Source organism: Rattus norvegicus, assembly GCF_036323735.1.
Source record: "Rattus norvegicus strain BN/NHsdMcwi chromosome Y unlocalized genomic scaffold, GRCr8 chrY_unlocalized_33, whole genome shotgun sequence".
Classification (NCBI taxonomy): domain Eukaryota; kingdom Metazoa; phylum Chordata; class Mammalia; order Rodentia; family Muridae; genus Rattus; species Rattus norvegicus.
In genome coordinates, this window is record NW_026947393.1 from 200,308 (window position 1) to 227,347 (window position 27,040).

Consider the following 27,040-nt stretch of genomic DNA (forward strand, 5'->3'; position numbering starts at 1 on the left):
GAAATCTCAGATCAAGGCTATATCTTCAGTGAACCTACTCGACCTCTACCCAAGACTCAAGGACCTTTCCCACTGACCACGTATTTCTTCCATTTTTATACCAAGACAGAAGGCCAGCTTCATATTCCCCATGTCTGATCACTTCATCCTCTGTTTCTCCCTCCCAAATTGCTGTATACAATGCATTAAAGTACAATTAATAAACCCTAGATGTACTGAAGGGATATCTAAGAGGAAGTTGCAGTCAGGACAACACTTGTGACATCACAGAAGAAGCTCGGGCTTCCAGGATACAAGAGATTTTTCAGGGAGGGCCTAATGATGATGTCACTGAGAACTGCCGTAGACTACCTGCTGTACAGATTTCCTTACATTGACCAGATTTGAGGGTGACACTTTCAGAAGAGTCTCCTGTTTAAGAGTGGAAACCTTTACATACTAAATCTCTCTAAAGGTAGAGACTTCTCTTTGTTTCATTAGGGGTTACCTGCTCTCAATGGACAAAGTTAGTTAGGGGTTTAGCATGGCTAGAAAAGATTTAACAACAAAGAGTGAAGGAGATTCTTATAGATAATATTTTATTTCCAGGTTCATTCCTGTGACATAGAGTTCAATATCCCAGGTTTCCTCTATTTCCAAAGGCCAGTATATTGCCTACAGACCTTAATTGAATGAATATTGTATTTCACTTTCTCATTGTCCATTCCATGATAAGAGACTTTAATAATATTCCTGTATGTGTACTTAAAACTTCTGTTTCCAATTTTATTTTCAGCAAAGCAAATGACATAATGACTATAGAATTCAGTTCTCTAGTCCTATTTGATATCAGTACTATACTATCTACTTTCCTGTGCTCCCATTTCTAGTCTTGAGTGTTGGATGTTTTACAATGATTCTCACTGAAAGCCAAACATAAGATATTGGAGGATGGGCAGAAAGAAGGATGGCTTGAGGACCAGTGAAACCTCAACTTCAATAGGTTCATAATAACTTGAGGGAGTCTATTTGGCACTGTCATTTCTGAACTCTACATTCTTGACCTACTTGCTCAGAATCCATGTCACAATTCCACCTAACCACATAGCTGTAGGAGCCACAAAAGTATATATATATACATCAGCCACCCAAACTAGATAATATTGATGTAGCTAAAAAGTGCCTTCTGCCAGCAACCTGATAAAGATATTTCCTGAGAGACACAGGTAGATCATGTCAACAACAGAAATTAATGCTAGTGGCAAATCATTGAACTGAAACAGACATCTTGTTAGCAGATTTTGAGAAAGGAATTCAAGAGGTGAAGGAGCTTTCAATCCCATAAGAACAACAATGTCAATGACCCAGAGCTTTCTGGTACTAGAACAATATTCAATGAATGTAGATGGACAGAGCTATGGCTCAAACTGCATGTGGCAGAGGATGACCTTGTTCATCACGAATGGAAGCAGAAGCTATTGGCCCACTCTAGGTTTGTCTCCCAGTTCAAGGGAATGTGAATGCACAGTCAGAGGGGTTAAAGAAGAAGGGGAAGGATATGGGTAGGAATCTTATGGGCAGTTAAATGGGAAACGAAATAACATTAAATGTAAATATAGAAACATCAAGTTAAAAAAATCAATACAAATAAAGCTAAAACATAAAAAAAGAAAGGAATAAACGAATTGAAAACTGACAGCTAATCATACCTAGTGACTCAGAGAAGTAAACTGGTAATCAGTGGAAATATTAGTGGAAAGAATGAGATGATGAAATCTCAACTAATAGCACTGCTGCTTCCCAGACTGCACTATAGATATCCAAAACATGGAGGAATTTACTCTGAGCTAGGGACACAATACCTGTCTCTCCCTTTTACCTTAGGACATGTTTCTTCTTATCAAAAAGAGTAAACGTCATGAGCTCTCAGGAAAACAACTGTGCCCTTCCCAACACTTGACTTTTGGAATAAAGAAATTAATGATATAAACTCTGATTTCCAGGAACCATAAAAACAGGGAAGTCCAGATTCTTCTGAGAGGATCCCATCTCCTGATTCCCATAGGTGGGAGGCTCAGATCTAGGCTATCTCTTTAGCATTCCCACTAAATCACTACCAAGTACTCACTGAGCTATACCGAGGACCATGTATTCCTTCCTTTTCTGTACCAAGACAGATGGCCAGCTTCCTTCGTTCTCCCCATATCTGATCTTTTCATCCTTTTTATTCTCCCTCCCAAATGGCTGTTTACTCTGAATTAGAGGCCAATTAGTAAGTACTAGAGGTACTGAAGGAATATATGAGAGGCAATTGCAGTCACGACAACACTTGTGACAACACAGAAGAAGATAGGGATCTCCAGGTTGCAAGATATTTTTCAGGCAGGGCCTAATGATGATGTCTCTGAGAACTGCCATGGCCTACCTGCTGAACAGATTTCCTTACATTGACCAGATTTGAGAGTGCCTTTTCCAGGTATCTCTCCTGTAACACAGGGGAAACCTTTATGTACTCCATCTCCAAACCTAGTGAGTTTTTTTCCTTCATTAATGGTTTCATGCTCTGAATGGAGAAAGTTAATCAGGCATTTGGCATGGGTAGAAAAGGTCTAGGAACATGGAGTGGAGGAGATTATTCTGGATAATAATTCTATTCCAAGGTCCATTCCTGTGACATACACTTCAATTTCCTAGGTTTTCTTTGTTTCCCAAAGGCCAGTATTTTCCCTCCAGACCTTTAATTGATTGAGTATTGTATTTCATTTTCGTATTGTACTTTCCTTATAGGAGACTTTATATATATATATATATATATATATATATATATATATATATATATATTCCAGATTGTGTACACAAAAATTCTGTTTTGCAATTCCATTTTTGCAATTAATAAGCAACAAAGCATGCCAATATATAGAGTGAATATAACAGTGTAAATATTGTATACCTACTTGAAATGATGAAGTCCAAAATCCTTATGAAGTCCAAAAATTAGGAGACAGCATTAAAGCAAAAGGACATCATAGATTATAGAATGTGGATGTCTAGTCCCATTAGATGTCAGTTCTATAATATCTACCTTCCTGTTCCCAGGGCCAAACTTAAGGGTTTTGGAGGTTTTACCATGATTCTTTATTCAGGCCAAACACAAGACTCAGCAGGATGGGCAGGAAGAAGAATGTCTTGATGTCCAGAGATACCTCAACTTCAATAGGTTCAAAAATAACAGGAGGGAGTCTGATTGGCATTGGCCTTTGCTAATTCTACATTTTTGAACTAGTTGCACAGAATCTATCCTAAAATTCCAACTAACCACATAGCTGTAGGAGCCACCAAATATATACATAAATACATATATATATATGCATATATATATATATATGTGTGTGTGTGTGTGTGTGTGTATGTATATATGTATAAGTATGTATATGTATATATATATATATATATGATAGAGATAGATAGATAAATAGATAGATAGATAGATAGATAGATAGATAGATAGATAGATAGATAGATCTGCCACAAACTACATAAGATTGATGATGCTAAGAAGTGCATGCTGCCAGGAAACAGATATAGATCTTTCCTGAGAGACACAGGTAGAGCATGCCAATTATAGAAATGAAGGTTATTGGCAGACCAGTGGAATGTAAACGAATCTATTGTTAGTAAATTTGGAGAAAGGATTACCAGAAGTGAATGGGCTTTCAATCCCATAACAACAACGATACCAATGACCCATAGCTTTCTGGTACTAAAACAATATTCAAAGACTGTACATAGACAGAACTATGGCTGCAGCTGCATATGTAGCCTTGTTGGACATCAATGGGAGGAGAAGCCCTTAACCTACCAAAGCTAGTACCCCAGTGTAGGGGAATGTCAGGGTGTGCTGGGAAAGGGAGTGGTTGGTGAGGGGGAACACCTTTATAGAAGAACTGGTGGGGAAAGTGATAGGACTCCTATGACCGGAAAACTGGGAAAGTGAATAATATTTGAAATGTAAACAAAAATATCTAATATTTATAAAAGAAATAATAAAAGTTTAACAAGTTGAACAGCCAAAGTGAAGAGTCTCAATCCCACTAGAGAGGGTGAAGAAATGAACCTCAGGAGGGAAGAGTGAGGGACCTGGGTGAGAAAGGAGACAGTAAGGGAAAGAGGGGAACATGGTCAGTTATTGGTGGGGAGTAAGACTGAAACCCTGAGTTTCAGCAGAACTAATGGAAACAGGCAATCTCAGGAGCTAAAATGTTGGAGGTAGTTGGTGGCTCTAGAATATTCCAGAGACCTGAGAGGTATGAGACTATCAGGACTCAGTAAAATGCCGGGAGTGTGTAGAGGGACCTTGTAGAGACTACCTCCATGTGGAAGAGAGAGCATGGGTCTTCTTAGTGGGGAATTGAGTCCATTGAAGTTGAGAGATATTAAGGATTAGTGATGGTCACTTTCTCTTATTTTCATAATTGGAGGTTAGTTTATGCTTGTGTGCTTCTGTTTCTTTTGTTGTAAAGATTAATTTCTTGCTTTATCTATGATTTTACTTGCCTCCTTGTGTTGGGGCTTGCCAGTTAGTGTCCTTTTTATTAATGGATATGCAGAAAAATATTTTATATCTGAAAAATTCCATGTCTTCTAAAACATCTAAAAATCAATCTGACTCTCAAACTCTTCCTGGGAAACATTTACCATCAGTCATGCAATCCCCAGGACCATCGAAATCTAAAAACGGGTATCTAGAAACTTAACCATCGGCCCAAAGGTCTTTAGGATGTTCAGCAATTTCTCCAAGAGCTTGGTGCACCTAGAGAACAAAAGAACTAAAGCCATCTTCCCAGGGTGTTTTCCCAAGAACCACATATTTCTTCTTTCCTTTTATACCAAGACAGAATGTCAGCTTCCTTTTCCACATCTCTGATCTCTTCATCCTATTTGTTCTCCCTCCAAAATGGCTCTTTACTCTGAATTATAGGCCAATTAGCAAACCATAGATATAAGGAATAAATATCTGTGAGGCATTTGCTGTCAAGACGACACTTGTGACATCCCAGAAGAAGCTAGGGCTCTCCAGGATACAAGAGATTTTTCAGGCATGGCCTAATGATGATGTCACTCAGAACTGACATGGCTACCTTCTGAACAGCTTTCCTTACATTGACCAGATTCAAGGGTGTCCTTTCCGGGCGTGTCTCCTGTGACACAGTAGAAACTTTTATTTGCTACATCTCTTTAAAGTTACAGACTTCTCTCTGCTTCATTAGTGGTTACATGATCTGAATGGAGAAAGCTAGTGAAGGGCTTAGAAAGATCTAGGAACTCAGAGAGAAGGAGATTCTTCTGGAGATTAATTTTATTCCCAGGTCCAATCCCGTGACATAAAGTTCAATTCCCCAGGTGTTCTCTGTTTCCCAGGTGCCAGTATTTTCCCTACAGACCTTTAATTGAGTGAAAATTGTGCTACATTTTTTGATTTTACATTCATTGATAGGGGACATTACATATGTTCCTGCATGTGTACTCAAAATTTTCATTTTTCCAATTCAATTTTTTGCAATAAAATTTTTTGGCTACAAATTGGGCCGAGTTATAGAGTGAATATAACAGTGTAAATATTGTGTACCTTTTTCAAATGTTGAACTTCCAAATACTTATTTTGTCCATAAATTACCAGACATCAGTTAAGCAAAGGACAACATGGACTATAGAATGCGGTTTTGTAGTTCTTTTAGATCAATTCTCTAATATCGACCTGCCTGTGGTCCCAGGGCAAGACTTGAGGGTTTTGGTTGTATTAACACGATTCTTTCTTCAGGCCAAACATCAATTTCTGGGTGATGGTCAGCAAGAAGATTGGCTTGAGGTCCAGTGAAATCTTAACTTCCATAGGTTATAAGAACAGGAGGGAGTCTATTTGGCATTGTCATTTGTGAATCCTATATTCTTGACCTAGTTACACAGAATCTAAGTATATCTTCCATCAAAATTCTTAGTAGTAGAAGCCACCAAAAGTATATATATATATATATATCTGGCACCAAAACTAGATGGATTGTTGAAGCTAAGAAGAGAATGCTGCCAGCAACTGGACATAGATCTTTACTGAGAGACACAGCCAGAGCACGTCAAATACAGAAGTGAGTGCTAGTGGAAAACCAGAGAACTGAAAATGAACCTCATGTTTGTAGATGTTTAGAAAAGATTACAAGAACTGAATGGACATTCAACCCCATAAGAACAATTCAACTAAGCAGAGCTTTCTGGTACTAAACCAATATTCAAAGACTGTGTACGGACAGACCTATGCCTCCAACTGCATAGGTAGCAGAGAACGGCCTTGTTGGGCTGCAATGGAAGGAGAAGCCCTTCCTGCTCCTTAGGTTTGACTACAAGTTCAAGGGAATGTCAACGTGCAGTAACGGGGGTTATAGAAGTAGGTTAGTGGGACTGCTTAGGAATCTCATGGACAGGAACCTGGGAAATAATATTTGAAATGTAAATATAAAAATATCCAATTAGAAAAAGTAATAAATATTGCTAAAAAATAAAAAAGAGAGAGAAAAAGAAAAGTTAACTGCAAGCAAATCACACCTATTGACTTAGAAATCTAAAGGGTAACTTTCAGGGAATGGTAGTCAGAGTAATACTAGTGGAAAGACTGAGATGATGAAGTCTCAAATAGAAGCACTTCTCTCTCCCAGATATCACTGTCTAACACATACTGCACTATAGGAATCCAAAGCAAGGAGGAGTGTACTCTGAGCTGAGGACACAATACTTGTCTTTCCCTCCTTCCTTAGGACCTTTCTCTTCTCGGAAAAGTTATAAAAGCCATGAGCTCTCAGGAAACAACTGGGCCCTTTCCAATACCTGGCTTTTGGAATAAAGAAATTAATGATACAAACTCTCTGATTTCAAGGAGCAGGGAAGTCCAGATTTTTCTGGGAGACTCTCAGTTCTTAAGTCCTATACGTTGAAGGCTGAGATAGAGGATATCTCTTCAGCAAACCCACTCAACCCCTAACCAGGAAACACTGAGCTTTCCAATGGACCAAGTGTTTCTTCCTTTTTTAGACAAATACAGAAGGCGAACTTCTTTCTCCCCATCACTGTTCTTTTTACCCTCTTTCTTCTCACTCCCAAATGGCTATTGACTCTGAATTAGAGACCAATTAGTAAACCCTAGAGGTACTGAAGGAATATCTGAGCGGCAGTTGCAGACACAACAACACTTGTGACATCACAGAAGAAGATAGGGATCTCCAGGATAGAAGAGATTTTTCAGGCATGGCCTAATGGTGATGTCACTGAGAGCTGCATGGACTACCTGCTAAACAGCTTTCCTTACATTGAACAGATTCGAAAGTGGCTTTTCAAGGAGTTTCTCCTGAGACACAGTGGAAAACTTTACATACTACATCTCTCTAAAGCTAGATACTTCTCTTTGCTTCATTAGTGGTTACGTTGTCTGAATGGAGAAAGTTAGTCAGGGACTTTGAATGGGAGAAAAGGTCTAGGAACATGGAGAAGAGGAGATACTTTGAATAATAATTTTATTCCCAGGTCCATTCCTGTGACATACACTTCAATTTCCCAGGTTTTCTCTGTTTTCTAAGGCAAGTATTTTCCCTACAGACCTTCAATTGATGAAATATTGTATTAATATTTTTTCTACATTCCTTGAGAGGGGAAATATATATTCCTGAATGTGTACTCAAAAATTGTTTTCCAATTCAATTTTTTGCAATGATTTTGGCAAAAAAGGGGCATAGGTACAGAGTGAGTAAAACAGTGTAAATATTGTGTACCTACTTCAAATAGTAAACTCCCAAGTCCTTATTTATTTCAAAAATTTTCAGACATCAGTAAATCAAAGGACCACATGGAATATCAAATTTGTTTCTCTAGAACTTTTTGATATCAGTACTACAGTATCAACCTTCCAGTGTCCCAGTGACAGATTTGAGGGTTTTGGATGCTTTTCCATGATTCATTCTTCAGGCCAAACAGAAGATTCAGGAGGATGGGCAGGGAGAAGAATGACTGAAGTCCAGGGAACACTGTACTTCAGGAGGTTCATAAGGAAAGGAGTGACTCTATTTTCCATTTTCATTTGTGTTTTCTACATTCTTTTTTTTTTCTTCTTTCAGAGCTGGGGACCGAACACAGGTCCTTGGGCTTACTAGACAAGCGCTCTTCCACTGAGCCAAATCCCCTACCCGGATTCTACATTCTTGACCTAGTTGAGCAGAATCCATGTTAAAATTCAACCTTACTTCCTCACTGCAGGAGCCATCGAACTGTATATATATTGTATATATATGAATGCCACAAAAACTCGATAATATTGATGAAGCTAAGAAGTGCATTCTGTCAGTAACCAGATATAGATCTTTCCTTAGAAAAAATTCATAAATGAGTGCTAGTGGCAAACCAGTGAACTTAAAATGGACCTCTTGTTGGTAGATTTTGGGGAAGTATTACAAGAGGTGAAGGGGTTTAACCTCATATGAACAACAATGCAAATGAATCAGTGCTCTCTGGTACTAAACCAATATTCAATGTAGGTACAGAGACACAACTATGGCTGGTTATGTCCTCCTTAAGCATCAATGGAAGGACAACCCATTTGTTCTCCCTGGGTTAGACTCACAGTTCATTGGAACGTAAAGGGGCAGTATGGGGCATAATAGAACAAGAGCAGGAGCATGGTTAGGGATCTTATGGGCAGAAAACTGGGAAACGAAATAACATTTCAATATAAATATAGAAATATCCAATTAATAATAAAAAATAAAATATGGTAAAAAATAAAAAAATTAAAGAAATTAAAGAAAAGAGTACAACCAACTAATAACACCTATTTACTCAGAAATCTAAAAAGTCATTGACAGGGAATGGTAGGCAGAGAAATACTAGTGAAAAGACGGGGACAATGAAGTGGCGAATAGGATCACTTCTCTCTCCCAGATAACAGGGTCAGACACAAACTGCACTAAATGAATCCACATCATGGAGTAATTTACTGTGAGCTGAGGACACAATACCTGTATTTCCCTCTTCCTTAGAAACTTTTTCCTCTGTGACAAAAAGAATATGTGTCATGAGCTCTCAGGTAAACAACTATTCCCTTCCTAACTCTTGAATTTTGTAAGAAATTAATGGTATAAACTCTCTGATGTACAGGAACCATAACAAGCAGGGAAGTCCAGATGCTTCTGAGAGGCTTCCAACTACTAATACCCATATGTGGAAGGCTCAGGTCAAGGATATGTCTTCAGCGAATCCACTAAACACCTGCGCAGGACTCACCGAGCTTCCCTATAGACCACATATTTCTTCCATTTTTTATACAAAGACAGAAGGGCAGCTTCCTCCTCCCCATCTCTGATATCATCTTCCTCTTTGTTCTCCCTTGCAAATGGCTCTTTACTCTGAATTTGGAGCGAATTAGTAAACCCTAGAGGTACTGAAGGAATATCATCAATTCAATTGCAGTCAGGACAACACTCGTGACATCACAAAAGAAGCTAGGCCTCTGCAGGATAAAAGAGCTTTTTCAGGGAAGGCCTAATGATGATATCAGTGAGAATTGCAATAGCCTACCTTTCCTTACATTGACCAGATTCGAGTTTGCACTTTCTTGGTATGTCTCCTGTTACACAATAAAAACCTATACATAACCCATCTCTCTAAAGCTAGAGACTTCTCTCTGCTTCACTAGTGGTTACATGCTTTCAATGGAGAAAATTAGACAGGGACTTGGCATGGGTAGAAAAGATTTAGGAACATGGAGTGTAGGAGATAATTCTAGATAATATTTTATTCCCAGTTTCATTCCTGTGATATACAGTTCAATTTTCTCTGTTTTCTCTGTCTGCCAAAGGCCAGTATTTTCCCTACAGACCTTTAATTGAATGAATATTGTATTTCAATTCCTTATGGTTAATTCCTTGACAGGGGATATTGTAAATATTCCTCAATGTGTACTCGATAATTCTGTTTTCCAATTCCATTTTCTGCAATGATTTTGGTCACAAAGGGTGCCCAGCTATAGAGTGAGCATAACAGTTTAAATACTGTGTACATCCTTCAAATGATAAACTCCCAAATCCTTATTTTAACAAAAAATTACCAGACATCAGGAAAGCAAAGGACATCATGGGTTATTGGATTTGGTTATCTAGTCCCATTTGATATCAGTACTACGCGATCTGTTTTCCAGTGTTCCCATGGTCAGACTTGAGGGTTTAGGATGTTTTACCATGATTCTTTATTAAAACCAAAAGTAAGATACCAGATGATGGGCAGGAAGAAGAATGGCTTGAGGACCAGTTATACGACTACTTCAATAGGTTCATAAAAACAGGGCGGAGTCTATTTGCATTGGCATTTTTTAGTTCTACATTCTTGACATAGTTGGGCAAAATCCATGTGAACATTCCACTGGACGAAAGAGGTGTAAGACGCACCAAATCTATATTTGTACTCATCAGACAACCAAACTAGATAGGAATGATGAAGGTAAGAAGTGCATTCTGCCAGGAGCCAGATATAAATATTTACTGAGAGACACAGATACAGCATGTCAAATACAGAAGTGAATGCTGGGACCAAACCAGAGATCTGAAAACGGACCTCTTGTTGGTACATTTTGAAAAGATTCGAAAAGCTGAAGGTGCTTTCAACACTAGAAGAACAACAATGCCAGGGAACCAGCGCATTCTCATAATAGACCAATATAAAAAGAAAGTACATGGACTAACCTATGCCTTAAAATGCATATGTGGCAGAAGATGGCCATTTTGGGCAACATTGGAAAGAGAAGCCCTTGTACTCCCTACTTTGTCTCCCAGTTCAAGGGAATGCATTGCGGCAGAAAGGCTGATTTGAAAGAAGGAAATGGAATGCGTAGTAACCTTATGGGCAGGAAACTGGGAAAAGAAATAATATTTTAAAAGTAAGTATAGAAACATTCAGTTAAAAAATCAAATTTTGGTAAAAAATAAAAAAAGAATGATATAAAAGAAAGAGAGTTGCCGAGTAAGACATATTCATGCAGAAATCTGAAGTGTTATTCAGAATAATACAAGTGGAAAGACTGAGATGATGAAGTCTCAACTACAAGTACTTCCCTTTCCCAGATATCAGTGTCAGACACAAACTGCATTATAGGTATCCAAAGCATGGAGGAGTTTACTCAGAGCTAGATACTTCTTTTTCACTTCTTCCTTAGGACCTTTTATACTTGACAAAAAGAGTGAAGGTCATGATGCCTAATGATGATGTCACTGAAAACTCTCATGGACTACCTGATGAACAACTTTCCTTACATTGACAAGATTCAAGTTTGCACTTTAAAGGTATGTCTCCTGTGACACAGTGGAAACCATTATATATTCCTTCTCTCTAATTCACTAGTGGTTCTCGCTGATTCACTAATGGTTACATGCTGTGGCGCTTGACATGGTTGAAAAAGATTTAGGAACATGGAGAGTAGGAGATTCTCCTATATAATATTTTTATTCCTAGGTTCATTCTTGTGACATACAGTTGAATTTTCTAGGTTTTCTCTGTTTCCCAATGACCAGTATTTTCCCTACAGAAGTAAAATTGAATGAATATTGTATTTCAATTTCTTTTTTTTATTAACTTGATTATTTCTTGTATACATTTCCAGTGTTAGTCCCTTTCCCGGTTTCCGGGTAACATCCCCCTCCCCCCTACCCTTCTTAATTGGTGCTCCCCTTCCCATCCTCACCCCATTGCCACCATCCCCCCAACTATCTAGTTCACTGGGGGTTCAATCTTAGTAGGACCCAGGGCTTCCCCTTCCACTGGTGCTCTTACCAGCTCTGGAAAAAAAAAGAACTTAAATATCCTGTATTTCAATTTCTTATTGTAAATTCCTTGTTAGGGGACTTTGTAAATATTTCTCAATACACACAAAAATTCTGTTTCCAATACCATTTTCTGCAATGATATGGTCACAAATGGGGCCCAGCTATATAGTAACTATAATAGTGTAAATTCTGTGTACTTACTTCAAATGCTAATCTCCCAAATTCTTATTTTATCGAAAAATTACGAGACATCAGGAAAGCAAAGGACAACATGGACTATTGAATTCTGTTTCTTGTCCCATTTGATATCTGTACTACCCTATCTAGCTTCCAATGTTCCCATGGCCAGACATGAGGGTTTAGGATAATTTAAATGATTCTTTCTTCAGGCCAAACGTAACATACCATGTGATATGCAGGGAAAAGGATGGCTTGAGGACCAGTTATACGTCTGCTTCAGGGTTGGGGATTTAGCTCAGTGGTAGAGCGCTTGCCTAGCAATACAAGGCCCTGGGTTCAGTTCCCAGCTCCGAAAAAAGGAGAAAAAATAAAGTCTACTTCAGTAGGTTCATAAAAACAGGGGGAGTCTCTTTGAAATTGTCATTTTTGAATTCTATATTCTTGACATAGTTGTTCAGAATCCATGTTAACTTTCCAATTAACTTCATAGGTTTAAGAGGAACCAAAGTACATATGTATACATCAGACAAAAAACCTAGATAAGATTGATGAAGGTAGGAAATACATTCTGCAAGGAACTGGGTACAGATATTTACTGAGAGACACAGATACAGCATGTCAAATACAGAAGTGAATGCTAGTAGCAAACCAGTGATCTGAAAACGGACCTCTTGTTGGTAAATGTTGAAAAAGGATTAGAAGAGCTGAAGGTGTTTTCAACCCCATAAGAACAACGATGCCAGTGAACCAGAGCTTTTTAATACTAGACCAATGTACAGAGAAAGTACATGGACTGACTTATGGATACAAATGCATATGTTGCATAGGATGGCCTTTTTCGGCAACATTGGAAAGAGAAGCTCTTGTCATTCTTAGTTTGTCTCCCAGTTAAAGGCAATATCATGAGGCAGAAAGGTTGGTTAGAGTAGAAGGAAATGGAAAAGTTAGCAATCTTATGTGCAGGAAACTGGGAAGGGAAATAATATTCAAAATGTATATATAGAAACATCTCGGAAATCTGAAGTGGTAGTCAGAGTAATAGTAGTGGAACGACTGAGTTATTGAAGTCTCCACTAGAATCACTTCTCTCTCTCAAATATCAGTGTCAGACCCAAACTTCACTATAGGTATCCAAAGCATGGAGGAGTTTACCGTGAGTTAGGGACACAATACTTGTTTTTCCCTTCTTCCTTAGGAACTTTTCTTCATGAAAAAAAGAGAGGAAGCCCCGGGTCCTGCTTATATTGATCCCCCAGTGAACTAGATTGTTGGGGGGTGGGCTGCAATGGAGGAAAGATGGGGAGGGGAACACCCATAAAGAAGGGGAGGGGGAGGGGTTAGGGGGATGTTTGCCAGAAACCGGAAAAGGGAATAACAATCGAAATGTATATAAGAAATAGTCAAGTTAAAAAAAAAAAAGAAAAAAGAAAAAAGAAAAGAAAAAAAAAAGAAAAGAAGAGTAAAGGTCATGACCTCTCAGGAAAACAACCGTGCCCTTCACAACACTTGGGTTTGGAATAAAGGAATGAAGGATATAAACTCTCTAATTTCCAGGAACCTTAAGAACAGGGAAGTTCATTTGCTTCTGAGAGCCTCACAGTTCCTTAGTCCCTTATGTAGAATGCTCAGATCAAGGCTATCTCTTCAGCGATACCACTCAACCCCTACCAAGGACTAACTGAGCTTTCCAAAGGACCATGTATTTCTTCCCTGTTTTTTATACCAAGATAGAAGGCCAGCTTCCTCCCCATTTTGAATCTCTTCATCCTCTTCATTCTTCCTCCGACACTAAGATTTACGGAACCAACGAGGATAAACAAGGAGAAAGGGCAAAGAAAAATGCTTGAATTTCACTCAGAAGGAGGAATAAACTAATTAAAGGAGGCAGATGGAAGGAAAGGATTGGGTGCCTAAGGGGATGGGAAGGGAAATGTGGTTTGAGAATCATTTCTTGGGAGAGACGAGCAAGAGGGACAGAGGGCCAAGAGAATAAAGAGAAATCAGTGACAGTCCAGGGTGGGCGCTATCTCTGATTTACCAGCAATCTGGGATGGGTGAGGCTACACTGGTGTCCATGAGGGTGACTTTAGCTGAGACTTGTAACAGTGGGGATACAGATACTGAAATGATCAATTTCTGTAGCCACAGAGGACCCAAGGTGGAAGGATAAGGACCCAAACCCACCCCCAAAATTTTGACCCAGAAATTGCCCTCTGTGTAAGAAACACAGAGACTGAGATGGAAGAGGAAATGAGGGAATGGCCAAAGGATAAGTGGCCGGATGTGAGACTTATCCTATGAGCAAACGACAAACACTGACATTATTAATGGTCCTTTCTTATGTTTGCATTTTATGTTTATTGTCCTCTGCGAGGCTCCACCAAGGGACGACTGACACTGAAGCAGACGCGCACGGTCAAATATCAAATGGAGCTCAGTGAGTCTCACTGAAGAGCTGAGGGAAGGACTGAGAGAGGCAGAGGAGCACAATGGTCACCACGTGGGCTCACTAAACCCGTTGCCTGTCTGTGGATCCTGTTCTCCTACCCGGGCTGCGTTTTCAGGACCTGCTGGGAGACAATGAATCTAGTCTTGCATAGACTTGATGTGCCCGGGGTGGAGATGTATCCAGAGTGGTCCTCTGTTCATTCAGTGTAGAATGGGACAGGATAGGAGGAGGTACTATAAATGGTGGGTGCCTGGAGGAGTGTGGTTGACAGGGCAGCATTCAGAATTTTACATGGTGAATATGTACAAACACTTTAGCAAGGGGCAAAGGCATGACATCATGGGGACGGGGGCATGGCATCATGAGGGTTTGGCATGACATCATAGGTTTGGGGCATGATATCATAGGGGTGGGTGAATGACATCATTGTGGTCGAGGCATGATATCATGAAGCTTAAGAGAAAATAGATGAAACTAGGAAAAAAATCAGCCCAAGAGGGAACTGAGACCTAGAGACACTAACATGGAAGGCCTTTACCTATGCATAGTATCAGCTGTGAGATTAATCATATTATATCTACAATCCACAAATGCAGAGAGAACAAAGGAAAGGAGAAGGCCCGTGAGGGGAAAAGCATAGACCTATCTGAAAGGAAAACTGGAACAGATTATGTGAGTGAGTGACGGCGACTGAGGACAGAAGCGGAGGGTCAGCGGGGAAGATGGAGGGAAAGCGCGGTGCAGAGAGAAACAGCCAGAAATAGGGAACATACGAGTTAATGTGGAAACTCGATGAAAACACTGATTAATTCATGGTGTCTAGAGGGCCACGTTCCTGAGGATTTAATCTGACAGAGAATGCAGAGTACGAACCTGCAATCCTTTGAAATCGAGCAAGTAGGACTTCAGGGTCGGGGATGGGGCACATTCAGTGGAGTCAATTTCTGAGGAGGTAAAATGGAGATCCCTGAACAACAGACTGATGCTGGGAAAGAGATTATAAAGATATAGCAAATGAGGGATTCCTGGTACCTTAAACCTGCAACTGATGTAAATGCACAGGAAAACCCTTCCTGCACTCTAAGGTTTTTTTAGCCATTGTTCACCCTGAGAAATTATACAAACAATGATAGTGTGTCCCTGAATACCTTCTAACAGAGCTGTGACACTGAAATCCTTGGAAGAAACCATAATTCACTTTCACGCAGACCAATCTTCTGCTGGCTGAATGTTTCTTGGGTCCACTCCATCCTTTCACACCTGTTGTGCACCTGGACACTCTAGGAAGGAGACAAGAGATGAGTGTATGTCTGTGTGTGTGTGTGTGTGTGTGTGTGTGTGTGTTTGTGTGTGTGTGTGTGTGTGTATCTGTATATTGGTTATCGTCTGTGTGTCTGTATTTGTGTATATGTGTGTGTATGTGTGTGTGTGTCTCTGTGTGTGTCTGTATGTGTTTTTGTGTCTCTCCGTGTGTGTATATGAGTATGTGTCTGTGTGTTTGTGTATGTGTGTGTGTCTGTGTCTGTGTGTTTGTCTGTGTCTGTCTGTGTCTGTGTGTATGTCAGTTTGTCTGTCTATGTCTCTTTCTGTGTTTCTCTGTGTATCTGTGTGTGTTGCATGTGTGTGTGTGTGTTTGTGTGTGTGTGTGTGTGTGTGTGTGTGTCCGTCATGCATAAGCTAACCATCCTCACACAGACTGTCTGGATTGCTTTTATTTTTAGGAGGTTGGCGAATGTTTCTCTTGTCCTAAAAGACCACTCTGGTTCTCAACTCTCTCTGTGAAGCCATGACAGGTTGAGTAATTTTCATGTGTGAGGAGTCTGTCCTATTGAAACTTGCTTTCTTGGATACAATATCACTTGAAAAACACATCTCAACATTTACTATCCTTATTCCGTGATCCCTTGAGGGGATTATTCCATTATTATTATTATTATTATTATTATTATTATTATTATTATTATTATTACAGGATTATTCCTTCATATTGCTCTCTGCATTGTTACCAGTGTGCTAAAGTTCATTGACGTTAGGAAGAAAGATTTTGTTTCATATGGGTCACATTGGATGGCCATGCCTTTGTTCTTGGAACTGAAAGATTTATTTGCATGCTCCCAGGATCAAATACATTAAAGTACAGAAATTTCCTTGGTCTTCTACATGAGAGTGACACCAAGTTATGGAGGAATAAGACAGTTTTCCACAATGTTTCAGGCTTTGGGGATTGGTAGACATTACATAGCCATCTTTTTATTCATAGCAAGAATAGTCAAAATTATTAATAGAAGGCAGAAAATTTTAACAACATATTTTTGCTGGCTAATTTAAATTCCTGTATTGTATCTCTAAAGCAGTATACATTCTCTTTCAGGTTCTTTTGAAATTGTTTGAAGAAGTGAAAACTGGTATGTGTTTATTTGTTCACATTCATAAAGATGGCCATTGCTCTAGTGATGGACAGATGGCACAACTTTCAAGAGGCAAACTGACTTTCTTGCCAAAGAAATAAATCAACTTCATGGAGGCAGTTTCATTCTTAGGTACAAATGTTTAAAATCCCCTGAGAATGCTTCCTACAGCTATCATTTCCTGTATATTGTAATATCCTAGGAAATGGGTTTTCTCTTTGCATTTTGTTTCAAGTATTAAGATCTACAAGGAAGTTTTGATTGCATGTACCATTTGGAGATGTTGTCTTTTTTTCTTTCCTATAGATGGATTCTGGGTTGTAGACTCTCAGGCATTTTATGATCCATCTCTCACAATAGGGGCTGCAAATGAGATGACTCTTCATCAGGAATAAAGGAAAGAAGACAGGTAAAGTAATAGAGATCTCCCTGATGTATTTATCGCCTCTGAGTATGACTGTTGTCATCAACCTGTATATATAAAATTTAACTTTGAAACAAAGTACACTCCCATGAGTTTAAGCCTTTGTACTTTTCATTGTGTAAATATTTGCAATAAAGAGAACATTAAAAGTAATAAAGTTGTGTGATGTGTATAACTCTTTTAACAGTTTCCCTTGTATAACTTAATAGAATATATAAATGGTTTTCCTTCATGGTAAATGTAATGAAGACAATGTCTCTTCTAACAATATATGTAGTAATTTTGACCTCTATAAAATTTAATATGTGCATAAATTGCCTACACATCCACCGCAAATACTTATGGGATACTTCCTATACTTACTCAGTGTTTTTTCCTAAATATTGTGTTATAACGCATTTAGCAGAATAGATATTGTGGTGGATGTAGGGAGGAAGGAAACTGAATGGGAGGGGAAGTAGAGAAAGTAATGGGTAGGAGGAAATAGGTATAGTGGTTTTGCAGGAATCAGGTATAGTGGGTTTGGAGGGATTAGGTAGAGTGAATCCAGGGAAAAGGGAATGGAAAACACAAGTGTTGGGTGGGCATCTCTAGGAAGTGCCAGAGACTTGGGAAAGGCAAATCCCCAGGGTGTCTATTGATGTGACTCTAGCACTGGGGATACAGATCCTTAATATGCCACTTCTGTAGCCAGGCATGACTCCCAGTGGTGTGACAAGGAAAAAAAAAACACCCACAAAACCTTCAATCCACCATGAACACAGTCTACAACATCTTCAGAGACAAAGATAGATACAGCAGACATGGAAGGAACATTCAACCAATGATTAGCACAGATTGAGACCTACCCCGTGGGCAAGCACTGATCCCTGACACATTAAAGATACTCTATCATGCTTACAGACAGAATCCTAGCATAACTGTCCTCTGAGTGACTCCACCCAACAGCTGAGAGAAAGAAGTGTAAAGATTCACCACCAAACATTTGGTGGAGCTTGGGGAGTCTTTAAAAAAAATAAGAAACAGGTGAAGAATTGATGCCCAGTTGATATGAGCGACTCAACAGAAAGACCAATAGAGTCAACTCACCGGGACTCTTGGGGATTGCCAAAGACTGAACCACCAACCAGAGAGTGAACATGGTCTGACATTGAGCCCCCAGAACATAGGTAGGAAATGTGTAGCTTTGTCTTTTCACGGGTTTTCCCGACAATGCGTGTTGGCGTACCTGGAAGATGGAGCACCGATATTGGGATGTAAAGTGAGTAAATAAATAAATGAATTTTAAAGGCACATATATCCCATTTTACAGACAACATGTTTTGGGAAAGCCCAATTCTAGTTGTTCGGTACCCACATGAAGACAAAGCCTATGGAGTGCCATGCCCTTAGAGTCCATAATTCTTTTCATTCTCTTCTTCCATCAGAGTCCCCGAGCTCCACCTGTGGTTTTGCTAGTGGATGTCTGCTTCTGTCTGAGTCAGCAGCTTAGTGGAGTCTCTCAGAGGGAAGCCATGATAGTCTCCTTTCTCCAAGCATAACAGAGTGTCTTTAATAGTGTCACGGATTGGTGCTCATCCATGGGGTGGGCCTTAATCTGCACTAACCATTGGATGATCATTCCTCACTCTGTGCTCTATGCATGGCACTTTCATTTCTTGTGGTCAGAATAAATTTTGGGTCAAAAGTTGGTGTCTCTATCACTCCATTTTGTTTGCTCTCTGGCTACAGGAGATGACTGCTTCAGGTCCATATCACTGAGGCGTTGAGTCTCAGCTAAGGAAACCCCCATTGATTCATGGACATCTCTTACCCCAGCTCTCTGCCTCTTTCTGGATATTACCTCTACCTCCCCACCCCTATCCATCTAGGTTGCTGTGTCTGGCCTCAGAGTCAGAATATGTGATTACAGAGACTAGATATGCAAGGTGAGGAGATACCCGAGGGTTCCCCTCCTGCTCAGAGGAGAAAGTGCTGGGGAAAGAATTGTGAGAGGGGTGAATGGGGGGGGCAGTGTGCAACATGTAAAGTGAATAAATAAACAAATTAATGTGAAAATAACTAAATCTACTTGAAGATAAGAAGCAGGTGTGTGTGTGTGTGTGTGTGTGTAAGAAAGTAAGTAAGTATGTAAGTAAACTTGAAGGTAAGAGCAGTAGTGCATGTGTCTCTGTGTGTGACTGTGTGTGTGATTCTGTATGTATGTGTGTTTGTGTGAATATATATATATACATATATATATACATATATACATATATATACATATATATACATATATATATATATATATATATATATATATATATATATATATATGAAGGTAAGAAGCAAGTGGATGTGTGTTTAACATTAAATTATCACATTTGAGAAAACAGTTGCCTATACAGAAGACAGGACACCTTAGGCACTATATTAACAAAGAAATGGTGTTTGCTGAAAATTAAAAAACGATTCGGTGATTAATAGTACTATCTGTTCTTCCAGAGAATCCAGGACCGAACCCTAGCTCCCGAGTGAGAGTTCACAAGTGGCTGTAATTTCAGCATCACAGAATCTCACAACCTCTTCAACCTCCTGGACATTATGCATGGATGTGTTGCACACGGGAAATAGCAGGTAAACCTCTTACATTTGTACAACAAAAAATAGAAAACAGAAGAGCAGTTCCTGGTTCACATAATTTGATTTTGTTGAATATTCATAGTAATAATCACAGTCAAAAAAACACTTTATTGATCAGTAATGCATTAAAAGTCACTAAAGTTAATGATCACATGAGTAGCTTAAAATCTATTTATTTAAAAATTTGCAATAAAAATTTGCAGTCATTAAATTAATATTTTATTAATACACAAATTAATAAACATTTATATTCTCATATAGAGCTGAAAATAATACTTCCACATATTTGTTTGGCTTTTATAAATATTGCAGCTTCTAGTTAGTTTGTTGTTGGCTTTCGTAGGAGTTCATTTCCAGGTATTAGCCCATAAACTCTATAAACTCATACAGAATATACTACAGGAACTTATGCCCTCTTGTGTTGAATCCAGGAAGGTTGCTATCTGTTTTCCTTTTTGTCTGATCAATTTTCTCTATGTACATTACAAGGATATTTTTGTTTTTGGATTCTTCCAGTTTTGTCAAGCCGATAGCTGATAACTTGGGAATATTTAATTTTTGAATATCATTTATGATGCTTTTTCCTGATATCTGCATTATCACTGTTGTAGATTTTCAAATGGATGGCCAAATGAACAGGTATTCGGGGACTGAACATGCCTTATAACTACTGTTGTTTTGACTTTTTGAAAGAAGAAATCAGAAAGGCATGGTGTTTTGGGTAAGGTACTCTGTGGGGGAAAACAGGAAGGAGGACAGAATTTGAGACATAAATAAATTAATAAAATAAATAAATACAAAAATAAAGCAGAATTCAAACTATACAGGAAAATCGGATTTAATTGACAGGAAACAGTGTGGTTTTATATAGAAACCTAATTACTAAATTTTATATACTTTAATCAATCTAATGACTAATTCTCAAAAAATTAGAAAATTGAAAAAAATGTTAAAAGTAACTTTGTAGGTTTACCAAATCATAGCAATAATGTTTCTAGAACTGTACACTTTCTATGCAATTATCCAAACCAGAAATCCAGTTGACATTTAGTTATTATATATCTTATGTCATTCTATTCTGTGATAATTCATTACTTTTTTTATCTTCTGTGGCCACACCTTTGAAGATAAATAAAAACTTTGCTAGAATATCTCTAAATTTGGATTTGCCTAGTGGTTTTTCTCTTTTAGGTTGAGATTATACGTACTTGACACAGATACCAAAAAGTGTTTCTTGCTTTGTTTAACGCAGTTAAACATTAGGAGGTTGCCTGTCATCTTATCAACACCCAATTATCGAGCAATGAAATTATTTTAAATTATTTTCCTTTCATAGTTAAAATGTTTTAATATATTTTTCTTTTGTATTTCCTTTTAAAGTAATAGAAGTTAAAAGAGAATAACTTAATGCCTATGGAAATACTGTGTCTCTCTTCAATACTTTATGCATTGCTTTCAACTTCTCGTCATTTTTTTACCAACATTTTGACCTGAGTGGTCCTTACTGCATGTAAGTAGACTCAGAACAATGAGTCCGAGGAGAATATAATTATTGTCTTTCTGTTTGGGTGACTCATGCCTAAAACAATACTGTAGTTTTAGTGTCATGGTAATTTTTTAAAGACTTCCATATTTTCAGCACACTTAAATGGAATTATATTTTTCTTTAATTATATTCATAAGACTCAATATTATAACTTTATACTATTTTATTTTCTTCTTAAATAGCTACCGGAATCTAATTATCTAACACTGGCTAACTTTTATATTTGCATTCTGTCACTTGTAAACCCACAGAATGCTATATTTACATTTGAATTTGTGCAATAAAAATGATTCATGAGAAATCCTGAGGTTTCACAAAAAAAACCTTACTAAAGCTAAAAGCACACATTGCACCTGACATGATAATAGTAGGAGATTTCAACAACCCACCCTCGTTTTTGGAGAGATCTTGGAAACAGAAATTAAGCAGAGATGTAGAGGAAGTAATAGAAGTTATGAACCAAATGGATTTAACAGATATTTAAAGAACATTCCATCCTAAAATATAAGGATATACATTCTTTTCATAACCTCAGGGAACCTTCTTTAAAATTATACACATAATCGGCCCCTCAACAAACCTTAACAGATTCAGGAAGATAGAAATAATCCCATGCATTCTATCAGATCACCACACACAAAGACTGGTCTTCAACAATAACGATAATAACAGAAAGCTCACATATACATTGAAGTTTAAAAATGCTTTACTCCATGACAACTTGGTCAAGGAAGAAATAAAGAAAGAATTAAAGATTTCTTAGAAATTAATGAAAATGAAGATACAACATTCCCAAACATATGTGACATAATGAAAGCAGAGCTAAGAGGAAAACTTATAGACCTAAGTGCTAGTGAAAAGAAACTGGAGAGAGCATATGTCAGGAGCTTGATAGCACATGTAAAAGCTCTAGGAAAAAAAGAACTAATTAAAGCCAAGACGGGTAGAAATCAGGAAATTATCAAACTCAGATCTGAAATCAAGGAAGTAGAAATGAAAGGACGATACAAAGAATCAACAAAACCAGGAGCTGTTTCTTTGAGAAAAACAATAAGATAGATAAACACTTAGCCAAACTTATCAGAGTTCAAAGAGAATGTATCCAAATAAAAAAAAATTAGAAATGAAAAGGGAGACATAACAGAATGTGAAGAAATATAAAAAAATCAGATTCTACTATAAAAAATCAGATTCTACTATAAAAGCCTATATTCAACAAAAGTGTAAAATATAGAGGAAATGGACAATTTTGTAGACAGATACCAGATAACAAAGTTAAATCAGGAAGAAATAAACTATCTAATTAACTCCATAACTCCTGAAGAAATAGAAGCAGATATTAAAATCTCCCAACCAAACAAAGCCCAGGTCAAGATGGGTTTAGTCCAGAATTCTATCAGACCTTCTTAGAAGATCTCATACTAATATTGTCCAAATTATTCCACAAAATTGGAGAGACTGAGCACTATCACATTCCTTATATGAATCCTCAATTACTCTTATACCAAAACCCCACAAAAAATCATCACAGAAAGAGGACTTCTGACCAATTTCCTTTATGAATATTGAAGAAATAATACTCAATAAAATTCTTGCAAACCAAATCTAAGAACACATAAAAAAAATCATCCAACAGGATCAAGTAGACTTGAACCCAGGGATGGAGGGATGGTTTAATATAGGAAAATTCATAAATGTAATCCATCATGTAAACATACTCAAAGATAAGGAGCACATGATCATTTCATTAGATGGTGAGAAAGCATTTGAAAAAAATTCAACAACCCTTGTGGATAAAAGTTCTGGAAAAATCACGAATTGAAGGCTCATTTAAAACATACTGTAAAAAATATACAGCAAACCTGTAGCTAACATCAAACTAAATGGAAAGAAACATAAACCAATCCCACTAAAATCAGGGACTAGACAAGCCTGCCCAACTCTCTTCCTACTTATTCAATACTGGACTCCATGTCATAGTCAGAGAAACCAGACAACAAAAGGGAGTCAAACGGATACAAATTGGAAGGGAAGATTTCAAAATATCACTATTTGCAGATGATAGGATAGTATATACTTAAGTAATCCCAAAAGTTCCACCAGAGAACTTCTTAACCTGATAAATAACTTCAGCAAAGTGTCAGAATATAAAATTAACTCAAACATACCAGGACCCTTCCTCTCCTCAATGGATAAACAGGCTGAGAAAGAAAATAATGAAATCACATGCTCCACAAAAATTTCAAATAATATAAAATGTCTTGGTGTAAGTTTAACCAAGCAAGTAAATGATCTGTATGACAAGAAGTTCAAATGTCTGAAGAAAGAAACTGAGGAAGATCTCAGAAGATAGATAGAGCTTCCATGCTCATGGATTGACAGGATTAATATAGTAAAGAAGACCATTTTGCCAAATGCAATGTACACATTCAATGCAATCTCCACCAAAATTCCTACTCACTTCTTTAATAGAGATAGAAAGAGCAATTTGCAAATTCATTCAGAATAAGAAAAAGCCAGGATAGCTAAAACTATCCTCAACAATAAAAGAACTCCTGGGGGAATCATCACCCCTGGACCCAAGCAGTATTACAGAGCAATAGTGGTAAAAACTACATGGTATTGGTACAGAGTCAGATGGATAGACCAGTGTAATAGAATTGAAGACCCAGAAATGAACCCACATACCTATCATTTGATATTTGACAAAGGAGATAAAACCATCCAAAGGAAAAACATAGCATTTTCCAAAAATAGTGCTGGTTCAACTAGAAGTCATCATGTAGAAGAATGCAAATTATCCCATTTTATGACCATGTACAAAGCTTAAGTACAAGTGAATCGAGGACCTACACATCAAACCAGATACACTCAAACTAACAGAAGAAAAGGTGGGGAAGAGTCTTGAACACATTGCCACTGGAGACAATTTGCTGAAAAATTAACATTAACTTATGCTCTAAGATCAAGAATTGACAAATGGGACCTCATAAACCAGCAAAATTTCTGTAAGCCAAAAGACACTGTGATTAGGAAAAAACTGTAACCAAAATATTGGGAAAACATTTTTTACCAATCCTATAACTGATAGTGTTAATATCCGAAATATACAATGAACTTCAGAAGTTAGACTCTAGAAAGCAAAAATATCCTATTAAAATGGGGTACAGTGAGTTAGAAAACATTCTCAGCTGAATGTTATCGAATGGCCAAGAAACAACTAAATAAATATTCAACTTACTTAGTCTTCAGGGAAATTCAAATCAAATCAATTCTGAGAATCCACCTTACACGAGTCAGAATGGAAAGATATAAATCTCAGGTGACAGCAGATGCTGGCAAGGATATGGAGGAAGAGTAAGACTCCTCCATTGTTGGTGGAATTGCAGACTGGTACAACCCTTTGGTAAATCAGTCTGAGGGTTCCTCAGAATATTTGACATTCCATGAACTTAGGACCCAGCTATACCTCTCTTGGGCATATACCCAAAAGATGGTCCAACGTACAACAGAGAAATATATTCAACTATGTTCATAGCAGTCTTATTTAAATTAGCCAGAATCTGGAAAGAACCCAGATGACCTTCAACAGAGGAATGGATACAGAAATGTGGTGCATCTACACTACAGAATATTACTCAGCTATCAAAACAATGACTTCATGAAATTCATAGGCAAATGGAAAGAACTAGAAAATATCATCCTGAGTGAGATTCTTCAATCACGAAAAACACACTTGGATGCTTTCATTGATTAGTAGATATTATCCAAAAACCTTGAATTACCCATCATGTAATACGCAGACCACATGAAACTCAAGAAGGATGAGTAAAATGCAGATGCTTCACTCCTTCTTTAAAAGGGGAACCAAAATTCCCATGGGAGGGGATAAGGAGGCAAAGTTTATAACAGACTGAAGGAACTGCCGTTCAGAGCCTGGCACATATATAGCCCATACATATAGAGCACCAAATGTAGATAAGATGTATGAAGCTAAGAAGTGCAGGCTGACAATGACTGGATATTGATCCCTCCTGAGAGACACAGCCAGAATATGTCAAATACAGAGGCAATACATCACCAAACCACTGAACCAAGAATCAGACCCCAGTTGTAGGAATTAGAGAAAGGATTGAAAGTCCTGAAGGGATTTGCAACCCCATAATAATGACAATGCTAACTAACCTGAGCTTCCAGGGACCAAACCACAACAGAGAGACTATACATGGACTGTCCAATGGTTCCAACTGCATGTAGCAAAGGATGGTCTTGCTGAGAAACAATTTAATGAGAAACACTTTTTTCTGACAAGGTTGGAATACTAGTGTAGGGGAAAGTGGGGAGGTGTGGGGAGGCCGTGGGTGGAGATGTGTACTCCCTTATAGAAGGGTAGGGGGAAAGGTTAAGGGGCTTATGGACTGGAAACCTGGAAAAGGGAATAACATTCGAAATGTAAACAGGAAATATCCAACAAAGAGACAGAGAGAGAGAGAGAGAGAGAGAGAGAGAGAGAGAGAGGTGGAGGAGGAGGAGGAGGAAGAGGAGGAAGAAGAGGAGGAAGAGGAGGAAGAGGAGGAAGAGGAGGAAGAGGAAGAAGAGGAAGAGGAAGAAGAGGAAGAAGAGGAGGAAGAGAAGGAAGCGGAAGAAGGAGGAGGAGGAGGGAGGAGGAGGAGGAGGGGGAGGAGGAAGAGGAGGAGGAGGAGGAATTGAAAGAGAAAGAAAAATAAACTTCCATTCTTCCCCATTCCCTCTCTTCCTCAGCTGTTGTTTAGGCAGTCATGTTAGTGAGATGCTATAAGTGTAATTTCTGGTGTTACTTTGAGACACCATCTCATAGTAAACTTTAGTCTCTTACAATCTTCTTGCCCCTCTTCTGTAATGTTCCTCAAACTTGAATCAAGTGACATTTTGTAGATAGAGCCATTGAGACTGGGCTTGAAATTTCTATCCTGCATTTTGAATGGCTGAGATTTTTACTGTGATCTTTGTTTCAGAGACTGTAATTAATTCTGTATATAAGGACACATGGCTTTGATTGTTTTTAGGTATGATACTGGCTTAAGTAAGTAAAGGGCAGTACATTCTCCCCCATAACCACAGCTTCAATAGCCTTATATATGTGGGTAAATTACCAGTACCATCCATGTTCATTGATCAGGACTTAAACAAAATTAGAGAGCTGTTGGCTATCATCAAGCTATTTTTGCCACTGCACTGCCCTTATGGTTATCCTGACATGTTGTTCATTTTGTTTTACAGGCATGATATTAACAATTACTTGAAAATGACAAGACTGGTGATTGTAATTACATGATATACTAGAAATTTGACCTGTGCCTGGCACATCTTCTTGTATATGAATGTTGACTTTCTGATAGGCAGGAGGATGTAAAAGTTAAATTTAGTCTTAACTAAAAAAAGGAAATTAAAATTTTCCTGCTATAGCACGTTTAATTAATTGAAGCAAAATAAAATCTATTTAGTTGATTTTGGGGAAATATCATTTAACAATATAATCCTAAATCCTTTTAAGTCATTAAATGTCACAGATAGTTATTAGCTGTCATACTACGTAAAATTGGCATC

The 27,040-nt window shown here is 38.0% G+C and overlaps 1 long non-coding RNA gene across 1 annotated transcript; it reads left to right on the forward strand.

Moving 5' to 3' along the window:
* Positions 1-321: 321 nt before the first annotated feature.
* LOC134484711 (uncharacterized) lies at positions 322-16,106 on the forward strand. Its single transcript, XR_010062401.1, has 3 exons — positions 322-454; positions 11,219-11,345; positions 14,380-16,106. It is a non-coding gene; the product is annotated as an uncharacterized LOC134484711 (long non-coding RNA).
* The last annotated feature ends 10,934 nt before the right edge of the window (positions 16,107-27,040 follow it).